Source organism: Aphis gossypii, chromosome 1, assembly GCF_020184175.1.
Source record: "Aphis gossypii isolate Hap1 chromosome 1, ASM2018417v2, whole genome shotgun sequence".
In the NCBI taxonomy this organism is placed as follows: Eukaryota; Metazoa; Arthropoda; class Insecta; order Hemiptera; family Aphididae; genus Aphis; species Aphis gossypii.
This window is the reverse complement of record NC_065530.1, coordinates 45503359-45518403: the sequence shown is the minus strand read 5'-3', so window position 1 is coordinate 45518403 and position 15045 is coordinate 45503359. Positions and strand designations below refer to the sequence as shown.

General features: G+C 24.1%; 1 protein-coding gene across 1 annotated transcript in view; it reads right to left on the bottom strand.

Moving 5' to 3' along the window:
* The window catches only part of LOC114128082 (nitric oxide synthase, salivary gland), a 78847-nt gene extending 66109 nt beyond the window's left edge, over positions 1–12738 (bottom strand). The window contains 2 exon segments of the mRNA XM_027992501.2: positions 11221–11842; positions 12485–12738. The gene's annotated coding sequence lies outside the window, so the exon portion shown is untranslated.
* Between the last annotated feature and the right edge of the window lie 2307 nt (positions 12739–15045).

Sequence of the window (15045 nt, the reverse complement as noted above, 5' to 3'; positions counted from 1 at the left end):
TGAAACATTCTGTTCTATTCTATTTTTGTAAATTATGATGCCTTTGGACAAAAAATAAAAATAAAAAAAGGTAAGTAAGTGAACACTTGGTGACAAGTAGGTCGTTATTATATATTATTATGTATAAAATTTGAATTCAATGATGTATTATTGTACCTATACGAAAAACGATTCTGAGGGAAAACGATCTATCAGCCTATATCACCAACTGATTTTTTTTTTTATATATAGCTTTATTAAAGTCATTTATTTTACTTATGTGTTATAGTAAGTTGATATAATTTTTTATTTTTAAACTATATATTTCCCCACAAGCTAATTGTCACTAATGTAATGAATAGTGAGTGGCTTCTTAACCACGCAAATCTTTTTCTTTATATTATCACATTTATTTGATGTGCTAATACAGTATAGATTGTATATAACAATCAAAAAAATAAATGTATATATGTATATCATATAATTATATCAACTTACTTAACATAAAATGTAATAACCTTTTTTAGTTGTAAATATTTTAAAACAGTAAAAATAGATTCATAGTACCTATAAATAAAAAATATTTTTAAATAAAAAATGTATTTCGTATAGTAAAATGCATAATAATTATAAAAAATAGTTTTAGTTACCATAAATAATGTTTGTATACCTATTGCAATAAATTAATTAATAAATCATTATTTATAATTTAAATATTCAAATTGAAACTTTGAATGTCTATAAAAAATTATTGTCTAGGTTTCAGTATGAACTACTTATCAAGAATCTTGTGTTAAATTATTGTCAAAACAAAGATTCGAAAAGAGGAGTATTTATGAATTTTCAACTAATAAATAGTTTGAAAATTGTAGCGATTTAGACGAAAATTCATACAAAAAAAACCTATCATATAACCTATTATATTTTCAAGAATTTTGACATAGAAATAATTTTCTATCGATATTTATAGGAAAAAAAAAATTGAAAGTTTCTTTTGCCTATAAATATATCAAAAAATGTTAAAAATGTTGAAAATTTCAAGTACCTATCTACGGTTAAAAAAAAATGTTTTGGTTTTGTAGAAAATTAAATTTGCTATTTTTGCTTAATTTTTTGTTTGTTATTTCCAATTATAAAAAGTAAGTACTGGTAAATTTAAGTTTGACCCCTCCCTAAAGTACTACTAAATTCAATTTGATATCCAAAACAACCCCGTTTTTTAAAATCGAAGCATTTTATCGACAACTTATCGTGTACTCATCCACAAAAAAAAAAAATACATCATTGTAAAATCAAATTGCTCTGTTCAGAATCTAAAAAAAAAAAAAAAAATAATAACGGCATATAATAATAATACTTTATTGACAGTTTGTATTATCAAGTAACAAACATACTTCTGGTTCCTGATTTTAAATGATGAGTTTTTTTTTTATTGCTGTCAAAAATGGATTATAGTTTTGACATAGGTTTTAATATATTCAATACATATTTAGTAATAAATATTATTATGTATTTGTTTAATATAAAAATCTCCAATTGGCAAACCTTTTTATGTTGATATTTACTATGTGGAATTATCTAAAAAACAAATCGTTTTACAGGCAAGCTTTATACTAACAAAAAACTGTTAACGGTCTAAAAATGCAATGTTTTTCATATTTTTCAATGTTTATTAACTTTGGACATTTTTTTCTTGGGTAATTGTATATAATATTTGACATAGTCTGAAATAAATTTGAATTAATCGTATTTTTTTTTTCTTGATAAAATATTAAAGAGTATAGCATCTGTAATAAAAAAAAATAATTATTCATAATCATAGTAAATAATTTGCGCATGGTTTTACTGTAATATTTTTAAAATACAATGACTGATATTATACTAATATACTTATATTACTCATAAAATAACAATGATAATATTTCGTCTTTAATAAATATTTTAGGTAAAATAATAAATTTGTATTCCACACATTCAAAAACTGGAGTATGCACTTAAATATTATGCGTATTTATCTATTATAAAATATATATTGAACATAAATTTAATTCTCTATTCTTTTGAATTATTTTTTTAAAATGGTGTTATCAGGATTACAAAATAGAAGAGTTTAAACACGTCTTGTGATTCAGATTTTTAATGGATAAAAATAATTTAAAAATAAGCTCAAGTACCTATAATTTAAATAATTTTCTTTTTTTATACATTTTAGAATAGTTTCACGAAGTTTGATGTTAACTTAAAATGGTAAATTCTTTGGTAGTCCGAAACCAATTTTATAGTAGGTATAGTAGGTATACTACATTATATTACAAAATGTGATGGACAGAATAGATATTACAATTTCTTCTAATATGATATTTTATATAATTTCTTACAATTATACATTTTTTAAAGTTCTTAAGTACGTCTGAGTGTTATATTGTTTGATTTGTTTATTTATTTTTTTGAATATTCGTAGAATATCATTTTTTCATACATATAACCACATAAATAAGTAAATAATATTTTTATAGTAAATTCTGTATGGTATCTGATCTATTAGTTTTACAATGAAATCAGAAGAGTTATTTGAATAAAATATTCTATTATAACTCTCAAATGTAATATCACAATACTAAACGCACTATATTCTGCACCAATATGTTGAGTGAAGAAAGACAAGTGTTTTATGTAGGTATATTATCTAGTTTTATTCTATCAAACTTTCTTTAAACTAATTTTTTTAACATATTTTTCTAATAATATTTTGTTAATTTTTAGATAAACTTAACGTTTATTTATTATTTTTATCTAGAAGTATTAAAATGAAATAATATTTAACATCTAGATCGTATGTTTATAAACGATTTTTTTGTAGAATAGTTGACGTGTAGAACACAATTGAAAATTATAAAATAGGGTATAATGTATTAGAATTAGTTAAACGAAATAATACTAAATAATAAGATTAAAATTTCAAAGTATAAATCAAATATAACAAGGAAGATTAGAGAAAATATGTATAACAACGTTAGTCTATCAAGAGGATTAGTAGATAACGATGAGCGAGTGGATGAAAAATCATAAGACAGTTTCATAAATGGTTTAAGTGATAAGACAAAGAAATATCAGTGTAGTATATTAGATTTGTAATGTACGTTCATATTAGGTAATTGTATAATATAACATAAATGATAATTGTGCATTTATATTTATAATATTATTATTCATGAAACTTATTAAAAAAAATAAATAAAATAAAATGTGTAATAAATAATCTTCTTTATTTTACTCACTCAAAATTTTGTTTTTTTTTTTTACTCTATATATATAAAAACATATGTTTTACATTGTTACAAATATACCTAGATTGTACAATAATTGTGAATCAAATAGAACAATTATATTTCATTATAAGCACATAGACAAATACTATATTTTATTGAATTTATGTACATAAAATATTTATTTATATAATTAATAATAATATAATTAAGATTGTATTTTCTAAAGTAATGTGAAAAAATACCTATGAAGAATTATTATCTATATCGCAATGTAGAATACAATTTTTTTTTAAACTAATATAAGTATTATATATTTAGATACTTAAAATATATGTCAGTTAAAAATAATATACCTGTTATCTATCATATCATATTTTATTACGTTTGTAACAAACATTTTGAAGTAGGAAAATAAAAAAAAAAATCATCTGATACTTATTAATAACGAGCATGGTAAATATAAATTTAAACGTTCAATTTCTATATCAAGGAATATTTTTACTGATCAAATATGTCTGTTATTTACAAAATATTATTTTAAGTAAACTATGATATGTAAGTACATTGGTATTTATGTTGCATAGTGTTCATATCTATTATAATATATTTCACTTAATTAATTTCAATAACAAAATGTATAAGCATTGGTCTTGTAACATAACATCTATGATATAAGTATTAAGTATATATTATTATAACTTATTACATTTATTATTTCTACGTACAATATTATAATGTTTTCATATTTCCTATTACTAATTTACATTTTTTTTCTTTTACTTTTTTTTTCCTAACTTATTAACTATTATTAAAAATATTTAATGCAAATTATACATTCAGGTATTCAACTGCCAATTATAATACATAGTATATTATGATAGTGACGTAAATTTAAACAAAAACAAACGTGATAGAAATAAATCGAATTAAAAATAAACGTTTATGTTACTCATGAATGGTAATGTACCATAATAATTAAACATCCTATAAGATTAGAAAATACTTAAAATATAGTTTTTTATTTTAGAATATTTAAGTCAATACAGAGTATTCAAATATTGTTTATATTATATTTACGAACACTTATCTAAACATAATTATATAAAATACCTAATAAATAAACAATAAAATCATGTAAATATCTACTATTATATTGATTTGTATAATAAGATAATATAAATAAAATATGTATATAATAAATTAAAAATTCTAATTTAGTATAAGAGTGAAAGATATATTGAAAAATGATTTCCTTTTAGATACAATTTTTAAATTAATTTTCAATTACTAACATTTATATCGAAAAAAATTAATTTCAATCGTAATTTATTCACTTTTTAATGCTATAAAAAATACATTATACACATTCAGTGGTTTATCTGTATGACACACGCAACACATTATTATATATTGGTAGTACTATTCGTTTTACAAGAAGGATAATTATTTGGCTAGTAAATTTAGACATTATAAACAACAATTTCTCACATCAGTTTTTACATATAGATATTAAGAGAAAAACTCATGTGTAAATTCGATAGGCTTATAATTTTAATAACTCAATTAAAAAATTATGATACTCTTATATACACTAGATATCTGAGTTTACTTGCATATATTTTTTATATATTTGTTTATAATATATGTAAAAAATTTAATTTCCACAGAACCAATTAATAATATAAAACTATAAATTAATATATACATTTTTATAAATCTCAAAAAACTAATTATGAATAAATAGTTGTGATTTTTATAGGTTTTAACAATTTGAAATGACATCTTAAACGTCTATTACAAAGTACAATATAAACCTAAACTATCATAATTATTCAAAATAATATTATATATTTTAAACAAAATTTTTTTTCAAAATTGGTATTTTACATTAAAAAAATCATTTTTAATGCTTACATTTAAATTTATAAATAACAAATACTATTGATAAAAAAATAATTCTATACAGTAGATCTTACGCATGAGATATTACAAATTAAAAGTGCATAGGTAATCTGTATGAAAAATGAATAGATAAACATCGTTATGACTAGTGAAGTGTTTCATACATAGCTTAAAAGCAATAAAATATTGAATATTTATTTTTCTAAAACATGGTGGTTTTTTAGATTAATTCACTGTGCTAACGAAAACTGTGAAATTAAACTAAAAATAATATTGTGTTATTTCCATTTATTTAAAGAAAAAGTAACAAAAATACAATTTCAAGAACATTTCATTCCTAACCTATGCGGGTACGTATTAATTTTTTTTTTTTAATTTGATTGTTGCTGTTAAATTATTTATTGTTAATATAATATAATAAAACAATATATTTTACAATTTTTATTAAGTTCTATCAATACTCATACTTCAAAAATTAATAAAATTATTTATGTAATTAAGACCTAGCAATATTATATAGTTATAAACGTTAAAAAATAAATAAATAAAATAATCTAAATATTGACAAAAGTTTAAATTTTCAATATGATAATATTTTAATAACCATAAGTATACAATGACTCTTTGTAGTATACTAACACTAAATATAAATGTTTTGGTCGTTTAGTTGTTACATAAATCGCTTTAGTTTTTAGTTCATTATTTGATATTTTATAAGGCTTGGAGTGAAACGCATTTATATATAGATGTTAGTTTTTTATCTTGTTATCATAATACCGTTCGTTATATTATATTGTTATTATCATTCACAGTTGACAGTTCCATTTTGAGAAGTAATTACTTCTTAAATTTAAATATATTGTTTAAATAACTATAGGTTGCCGTTATCAAATAAAGTCATATTTGTTTAACTAATTAAAAATAGTTGATGTATCAATAATGTTTTTAAAACTTTAAAAAATATTTCAGAGCTTGCGCTAACGGATAGTTTTAACTAATATAGACAGTTGTAAATATACATTTGGTCAGTATCGACAGTACCTAAAATACTTGAGTTTAAGGTGGTATTTACATATCATAATTATTATATAAAACTATTTATTTAAACTAAAAACAATTTTATGCTTTTAGTTTTTAATTTTTGTTTTATCAACGTAAATTATTCTATTCCATTGTTATCGAATTGAGTTTTGGTTATTACGATGTACTTATATGATTATAATTTGATTCATTTAAGATCAAACCACATTCATTCCAAAACACAACCTTTAAAATTAAAAAATTCAATCTGTGATAAATTGTAATTGTTATAATTAAATATAAATATACTACGTATAGCAATTGTGTTATTTTATGGAATAAATGAAACAGTTTTTTTAACGTATATATAGGTACGAATATAATATGTTGGACAGTTTAAAAATACACAAGGTCTAAAACATTAATTTATACAACGTTTTTTTGATCAAAACATATTTTTAATAATATTGAGTAGGTAGGTGTAATGTACATTAAGGTACTTCCAATATTTTCCATGCCAGTTGTGTGTTCTTTCCTTTTTTAATTTTATTCAAAACCTCTATTCACTTTACACAGTTAAGCAACAATTTGAAATTCTAGAAAAGTAGTAAGAAGTTGTTAGTTTGCTCGTGAAAAACTTTCATACGAAGTAAATTTTTATTAATATTTACTTAAATCGTTGTTAATTAAGCTATACAATTATTCAAAAATTTAAGTTATTTAGCACGTTTGAACTTCAAATAGGAGCGACAATTATATGGTTATTGTAATGAAGATTTTATTATTAAAATTCCATAATATCTCACATCATGGGTCATTTTTCTTAAGACAAATAAGTACTATAATATTTATTTTCTTATGAATGAGCTAATAAATAGTAAGGACAAAAGTGTAATTTTAAAAACAATTTTTTTTTAAATAAATATTTATACCTAATTTATAACAGTGGGTCAGATTATAACTAACCACTGCAGCTATATTGTATACATAATATTTACGTTGAATCTTACTAGATGATGTAGGTACACACTTTTGTTAGTAGAGAAACTATTATAAACCATTCATATTTTTGTAATAATTTATAGATTTATAAACCGAACTTAATTGTTTGGTTTCAAAAAACCATGATACTACATACTAAAATATATTTAAAACTAGTTTTGTGTTATATTATGATAATATATCCATGGACTTTAGTTTAAAGAGTATAAACTGTATTAATTACAATAGTTAAATTATCAATAAAATTAAAACAAATAAAAAATGTACAAAAAAGTTGTATTGAAAAAAATTGAGTTTAAAGCTATCAAGCATTGTTACACTGATAATATTGAGAATTTGACATACCTACTATATTATTATCTTTTACAATGTTGAATAACAATAGTTAATACTATAAGTAATAAGTATAGACAATTGAGTTCATTAACAGTAGTATAAATAAAATTACATACATTTAATTTTTTAAGTATGTCGTCATTAGAAATATAATTAATGCATATTATTCATTTTTATATAATATAACCACTGACACTAAATAATCATTAAACATTTTCCAACTTACTGTAATTATTTGTTTATAATATACTAATATAATTATATATTTTTTTATTTCTCTAATCAATATAGTTATGCGTAATTAATTAAAAAAATACGAAAGAAACATCAAGCTATTCACATGTGCTATGAAATTATATTATTTAGTTACATACAATAAAATTGATTGAGGAAAGAAAAAATCTATTTAAAACAACACGTTGTAAATAAATAATTCCAATAAATTGAAAAATATTAAATAGAAATTATTGCGATTCTTATTTTTTAAATTTTATTTAAGAATTTATTGTGTTTTCCGTTTTACCCAGAATCTTATCTCTGTATTGCAATACAAAAGAGAGAGAAGAAGAAATAATATTTATAGGAGAATACTATTTATTATATGCATAGCATTACCTGTTTAATGATGGTAGATACCTAAATATTGAAATATGCAATTTTAGATGAATATTGTAATCACCACAAAAACAATTTATACAATATTTAATACAATAAGTTATTAAATTAATAATTTTTTTATAATAACTTTTATAAACAACATCGTTTTATTAAATTGTAAGATTTAAGATAATATTTTTTAAAACATACGTTTTCAGTAAAAGTATTATATTATGTTCTAATAAAATAAGTTTTCATTTATTAACTATTCAAAATTAAAATGAAAAATGGATTCGCAGAAATTTCTTATATTATCAGTGTCAAAAAAATAATTTATGCTATAATAACATAGATATTTAATTTTACCAAATTTATAAATAGACTTCCAAAAAAGTTTATACTATATAGTCGATTGTTTTTTTAAAAGTTAACTTGGCTTTTAAGTAAATATGTGTACTTAAAATGTAATTTGTTTAAGTTTTTTTTAAATAATGCATTTAAATGTATTAAGTTCATACATACAAGAAGAGTTTTTTTATCAATAATAATATTATATATAAAAATAAATATGATTTATCAAGTACAAAATTAATTTTACTAAATTTTGTTTTTTATACATTTTAATATATAGGTATTTAAATATTGTTTTTTTCATACTCTTACTAACAATACGATAATATAAAAGATATTATAAGAAAATATAAAATCATAATATTGTTAAAACAATTTTTTTATTATTTTTCTCGTATCATAATTTAAATAACTGTAACGCCTACTGAGTATTTAATTATATAATTGTATGCTTTCTATAAAAAGATGACCGTGTTAAAATAAAATACTCTAAGATGGGTCTCTGACAGAATCTTTAAGCTCTCACTACCACACTGCTAGTAGTTGTTAAGACTTGGTAATAATATTGTGATATTCTGCAATTTAAGTTTAGTAAACTTTAGCTGTATAATTAATAAGTATTCTACCAAACCACTGCTAAAATAGATAAAATAAATAAAATAATATTTTAATTATACCTAATAATATATGATATTATTATTTTAATTTACATTACGAATAAAATCTTCTACATTTTACATAAATACTACAACATGATTTGTAGCTTTATTGTATCATTGATTTTTTTAACATATTTTTGTAAATTTCAATAACAAAATGTTTTTTATATCTTAGGGTGATTTCAAACTTAATGCATAAGCAACACAAACACACACATATACATATATAATATAAACCATAATTAAACCTACAGGTATAGAATTATCAATATATTTTTGAACTCGATTATTTTATTTTATCTTTGGAATTTTGTTTACAATCAACTAATCTTCTTATATTATTGGAAATAAATAAAAGAATAAAAAATTGTATTTGAATTTTTATAATTTTGTGATTTAAGTGAGTTTTTTTTATTTCCTATACAATTAATAGGTTTAAAAATTGTATTTATCTGGGTAATTATGTTCATTAAAATCTACCTACTTCTTCCATTAATAATATAACTCGTATGTGAGTTATGTTTTTTTTTTTATTTGAGTTGCGTACACTATACCTGCACATTACTCACTTACTTCTACTAATAAACCAGATTATATTATGCTCCTTGTTTGTTGCGCTTGATCAAACAATTTAAAATTTAAATTGAAAATATCTGTCAACTTGATATGAAAAAACTTGCTGTACAAAATGAAAAAACCCAAACATTTACCTTATCGGAATATAATACCCAGTAAAACGAAAAATACCGTGGCGAAAAGCACGATGTGAGGATGAGATGTCCGAATTCCTTCCTTGAAATCCCAACCAAGAGTAATTGAATTATGTTTTACTATTTTATCCTATACAAACGTGATCGTTTTATTTTAACGTTTTATTTGTTTTTATAACACCATGCAATGTTTTATGAAACTAATTTAAAAGGATATTTAATTTGTTTAATTTGTGATACATTTCATATCTCTAGTGAATGAATACAATAGTATAGATATATTAATGTTTTATTTATCAAACAAATGGTTTTGTTTTTTTTACAGTGAGTAGTTAAATATTATAATAATAAAAATTCAAGCATGATATTTTGATTTAAAATATTTCCATTTATTCCAAATGTTTATTAATCACTGGGTCACCAGTTAATATTAATAATAACAATATTAAAAATCAGTAATCAAGGCTTTCCATTATTTGTATTAAAATTAAATAAAAGTTCTAATTTTGGTAGGTACTCAAAGAAATTGAACCATAAAATATTATGTCTTATTAGACACATCTTAACACATCTTACATCTTACACATTATAATATATCCACTTGAAATAATTATTTAATTTTGTATAATATAAATATTTAATGTCGTTTAATTATTTATTTATTTTTTCAAAATCGCTTGTTTTTTATTTGAAAATATATTTTGGTGGTTACAGAAACAACTAAAATTCTTAAAATTGTACATTTAATAATGTGATGTACGCATTAACAGTTTGATAATACTTCCTATATTTATTATTCATATTTGGCACTACACAGTGATTATTTTGAAATTAAATTATTTATCACCCCAAATAATTTTCGTAAATATTATTTCTTAAATATTTTAAGTAAATACATAATACAAATTATAAAACTAGTTTTTACACTAATTTTTATCATGATGATTTTTTATGTTATAAAAAAAAAATGAATCAACAAAATTTAGATAATACCAAATAATAAAGTAATGATTTTTTTTTATAAGCGTTAAGTGTTATGTATTATATGATATCATCAGCCAAATCATATAATTTACTATTGTGTCTAAAGTATAAATCGTATAATGTTATATATCACTAAATAATGTCTAGACAAAAATTGTGAAGTTGCTAGGCAGATACTCATATTAACTTCCCTATGCCAAACTACAGTGCTATATTATAAATGTTTCGTTCTGGTAAAGTTTTAAAATATAATTTAAAAATAAATAATTTATGAGTAAGTCTACTATATAATAATAACGCAGCGGAACTTCAACAACGACTTATTACGTGTGATAATAATAAGATTACAATAATACTAAGATTGTTATTGTTAATAATATTTTATGTACTCGTCCAATATAATATACTTACGTAAAATTACGATGATGAATTCGAGGGACGGCGACGACGGCCTACTCCGAGCGCGTCTTCTGGCCGCGGCCGACGGCGATGCTTACGACTGTTATACTACGAGAAAACCGCGATTTCGCACAAATTACCGTGGCAATAATTGGTAATAAGATATTGTTATTGTCATATATCGCGACGATAACGATTTTGACGTCGTCGTCGTCGTCGTCGTCTGCGGAGAGCGCGTCTCACGGTGTCGAGCTTTATAATAATCGTCGAGACGACGATGATTTTGGATAATTACGCGTATTGCAATAGTGTTATTGTCTGGGAGGCGGAGATCGTGTGACAATCAAACACGAAAAATTTTCGGATGGAAACAAAAAAAAAACCAAAAAAAAAAAAAACTACTACAATCGAATTTGGAGGAGCACGCTGCAATAACAATTTTGTCGTCGTCGTCGTCGTCGCTGCCTCCGCGTACAAGTCTACTGCCGACGCGTTCCGTGTCGGAAGACTCGCGAGACGTGCACGCCGCGTTCGCCCGCCACTTTTTAACGGCCACGCGCGCCGCCCGGCGGTCGGGCCAATGGCGCGCGCGCCACCGTCTCGTCGTAACGCCATCGGCATTATCTCATGATTCCTATAACATAATAATAATAATAATAATATAATCTAGGTGAGTTATGAGGGTAATAGAGCAATGCTCGTACACACGTACGCTCAATATTATTTGTAGGCAATACTGGATGAAGGACCATCGTGTTGTTTTTACCGTTTTCTCGTTTGGCCAATACGTGAAAATTGGGAAAACGTGGCGGGCCGTAGACCATACTACTAATAGTGTATGTTAGACGTACGAATAATTTGCGACGGTTTTTTTTTTCTTTCGAATACTGCACGCGATATGCGAACCACGCTGTAGTACGAGAGGAAAATAAATTAATACGACGCGTCGTCCGTCATACTGTTGGACCCGGTAGTGAAATTACGGATTTTAAGAAGATGGAATATTGTTTATTATCGTTTACTGTTATTTTCCACGTGAATTTGTTTTTGACAAACTGATAATCAACATGTGATCATCCTATTAATTAACACATCACTTGTATAATACACTCTTAATTAATGTAGGAAGAATATTACGATGGTCCTAATTTTACTATTTTACGCGTAAATTACGTTTTGCGTTATACCGCTGAATTGACGTGTTTGTAGTTATGTATAACTCGATTAATTAGGATTTGAGACGAGAAAAAAAATATTAATCGTTTTCCTGACTTACACAGCCGGCGTTCTCGTCGGACACGGACAAGTGGTCTGGTAAGCACTACCTGTGAATTCGTCCCGTCCGTCGGCCGCTGCCGTCTCTCTCTCCGACCACTGATGACGTCGCGATTATCTTCACCGAAGACCATCGTCTGGTTATGCGAAAACTACTGATGTATCGTAACCACATCGTTCATCGCGTGTTGCGCGGACCGCACGCTGTTCAGTTTTGCAGTCACCGCTCACCGACTTCGCGGTCGTTACTACCGTCAATCGTGGACGAAAATTGTCCTCCTTTAAAATGTAAAAAAAACGCGTCTTTCCCCCTAATTTCGTTTTCACAGATAGTACTCGCATACCGAGGATGAGGTTACTATATTTAGTGCCGCAACACCTCTAATACTATGGTTACCGTCAAACCTGTAATACTGCAGCGACTATGTATCATTATAATATAGTCTGTTGTATTGTAAACACTATTATCTATATGTTTGCGTTATTGTGGTCCAAACTGGTATTTCTGTCCCACGATTGTCTGCGTAGGTACTTATGTGTTAGGTGTATCGTAAAATGTACTTAGCGTCGTACGCGTAATTCCACATATATTATGTCGACTGTCGAAAATATTTTGTTCCAAATTAATTAGTTATTTTTACTTTGATTCACCAGCAAAAAAAAAAGTTTGCATTTGATTTTTTTTTTACACAAATACACACATATTATTAAACATAATTTACTTATAAAATATGATATATTTTTTATTTTTTATATACATAGTATAATAATTATATAATGCCATTTAATCCAATCGAATCGCTTTCGGGTATATTTAGAGATTAAACGACAAAGAAACGGCAGTGTTAAGTAGTACAGGAATTTATGTACGATACGTCATTTATAAATTTTTATAGTACTCTAGTACGACGAGAGAGCATTTATATAGAGCACCATACATGATTATACGTCATTAGTAATCTATAATACATAATAATTCGACTATTCCCGTTAACATTTGATGATTTGTATTTTACTCGAAAGTTAAGTTTAATCTTAGTGAGATTAGAAACGTCATATTTATTTAGTTTACAATAAGATATGTTATTATTATATTATATAATAACATATCTACCTAATAATTATGATGTAGGTACAAGTTTAAAATTTAATTAGAAAAATTTTTATTATTAAAATGCAGATAGTTTATTAAAGAATTTACTTTTTTAAAAATTCGGTAGGTATTTACAAAATGTAAATGTAAATGTATTTAGCCATCTACTGATTTTATACCAAATACACATTTATATTATATTATACACAAATACATCAACGATGGAATTTTAGTTAAAATGTCATTTTTGGTGAACATTTTATAGGGCTATTTATAGTAGAGGAATTCACTTGCAATAAAGCTCAGTAAAAATTTCACGAATACATTTGGTATAATAGCACGATGTATTATTACGTATATTTTTGTTTAAAAACTGTGTTCAAAATGCGTTATTTTTATAATATCACGTATAATAATAATAGTATTGGGTGAGCGTGCAGGTACCAGGTAAACTTACCAAACACTCGACATTTGTGACCAATCCTTTGTAAACTTATTTTATGATATTATAGATACAGCGTTACAGGGCTGTCCAGCACATTGTGTAATATTATTATTGCTTGATGATCACCAATTCACATTGTCAGTTTTTGGCGGATTCTCTAATAAAAAAAAAAAAAAGTCTTACAATTGTACGATTTCTAAAAATGTGTCATTCGTTCTTAGAATCTACGAAACACGGATATATTTTGTCGGTTGTGAATTCAATTCAGGTATGGCGTTTGGGGTGTGATTGTCTGCAGTTATTCTCATCATAAAATAAAATACATTATTGAGCAAGACTATTTTATATTGTGTGACTGTTTTTGCCAACATTAAGCAGGCATATAGCGGGCAAGCTGTTAAAATATTAATATAGTTTAATAATTTCTTTCATTAATATTATCTACTAAAAGAGATTTGATTCAAAATTGTATTTTGAAATAATATACCAACTATATTACTTGTGCGTATCAATACGGAATTCCTCTGAATTTTTTACGTAAAATAGTACTATATACATACCTATTATAATGCTCCAAACGCTTATTTTGTCTATATCTGTCCCGTATTTTGTTTTATTTTTTCTCCTGCTTATTTTTTAAGCAGACTATTATAGTTCATTTTTGTATAGAACAAAATAATTTTAAAACGAGTTTACTTTATAATATTGAATAAATAATATTAAATAATATTGTATTTAAGTTGTTCATATTATATTTATATTTTTTTAACAAAAATGTAAACTATTTTTAACAAATTCTTAAGAATGTGTTTTGTGTAACCTATATAATTTCTTTATTTTCAAAGTGACTGGTGGTTTAAACAAACTTTAAAATTGATACATACTAAATATTAGTGCTTTTATGTATGTATTTCTATTTACTACAATAACAAGAACCATACAATAGCGACACTCAATAATAATTATTAGCTATAATAATATATTAATCAAATTATAGTTATTTTCAATATTATGTAGATATAGG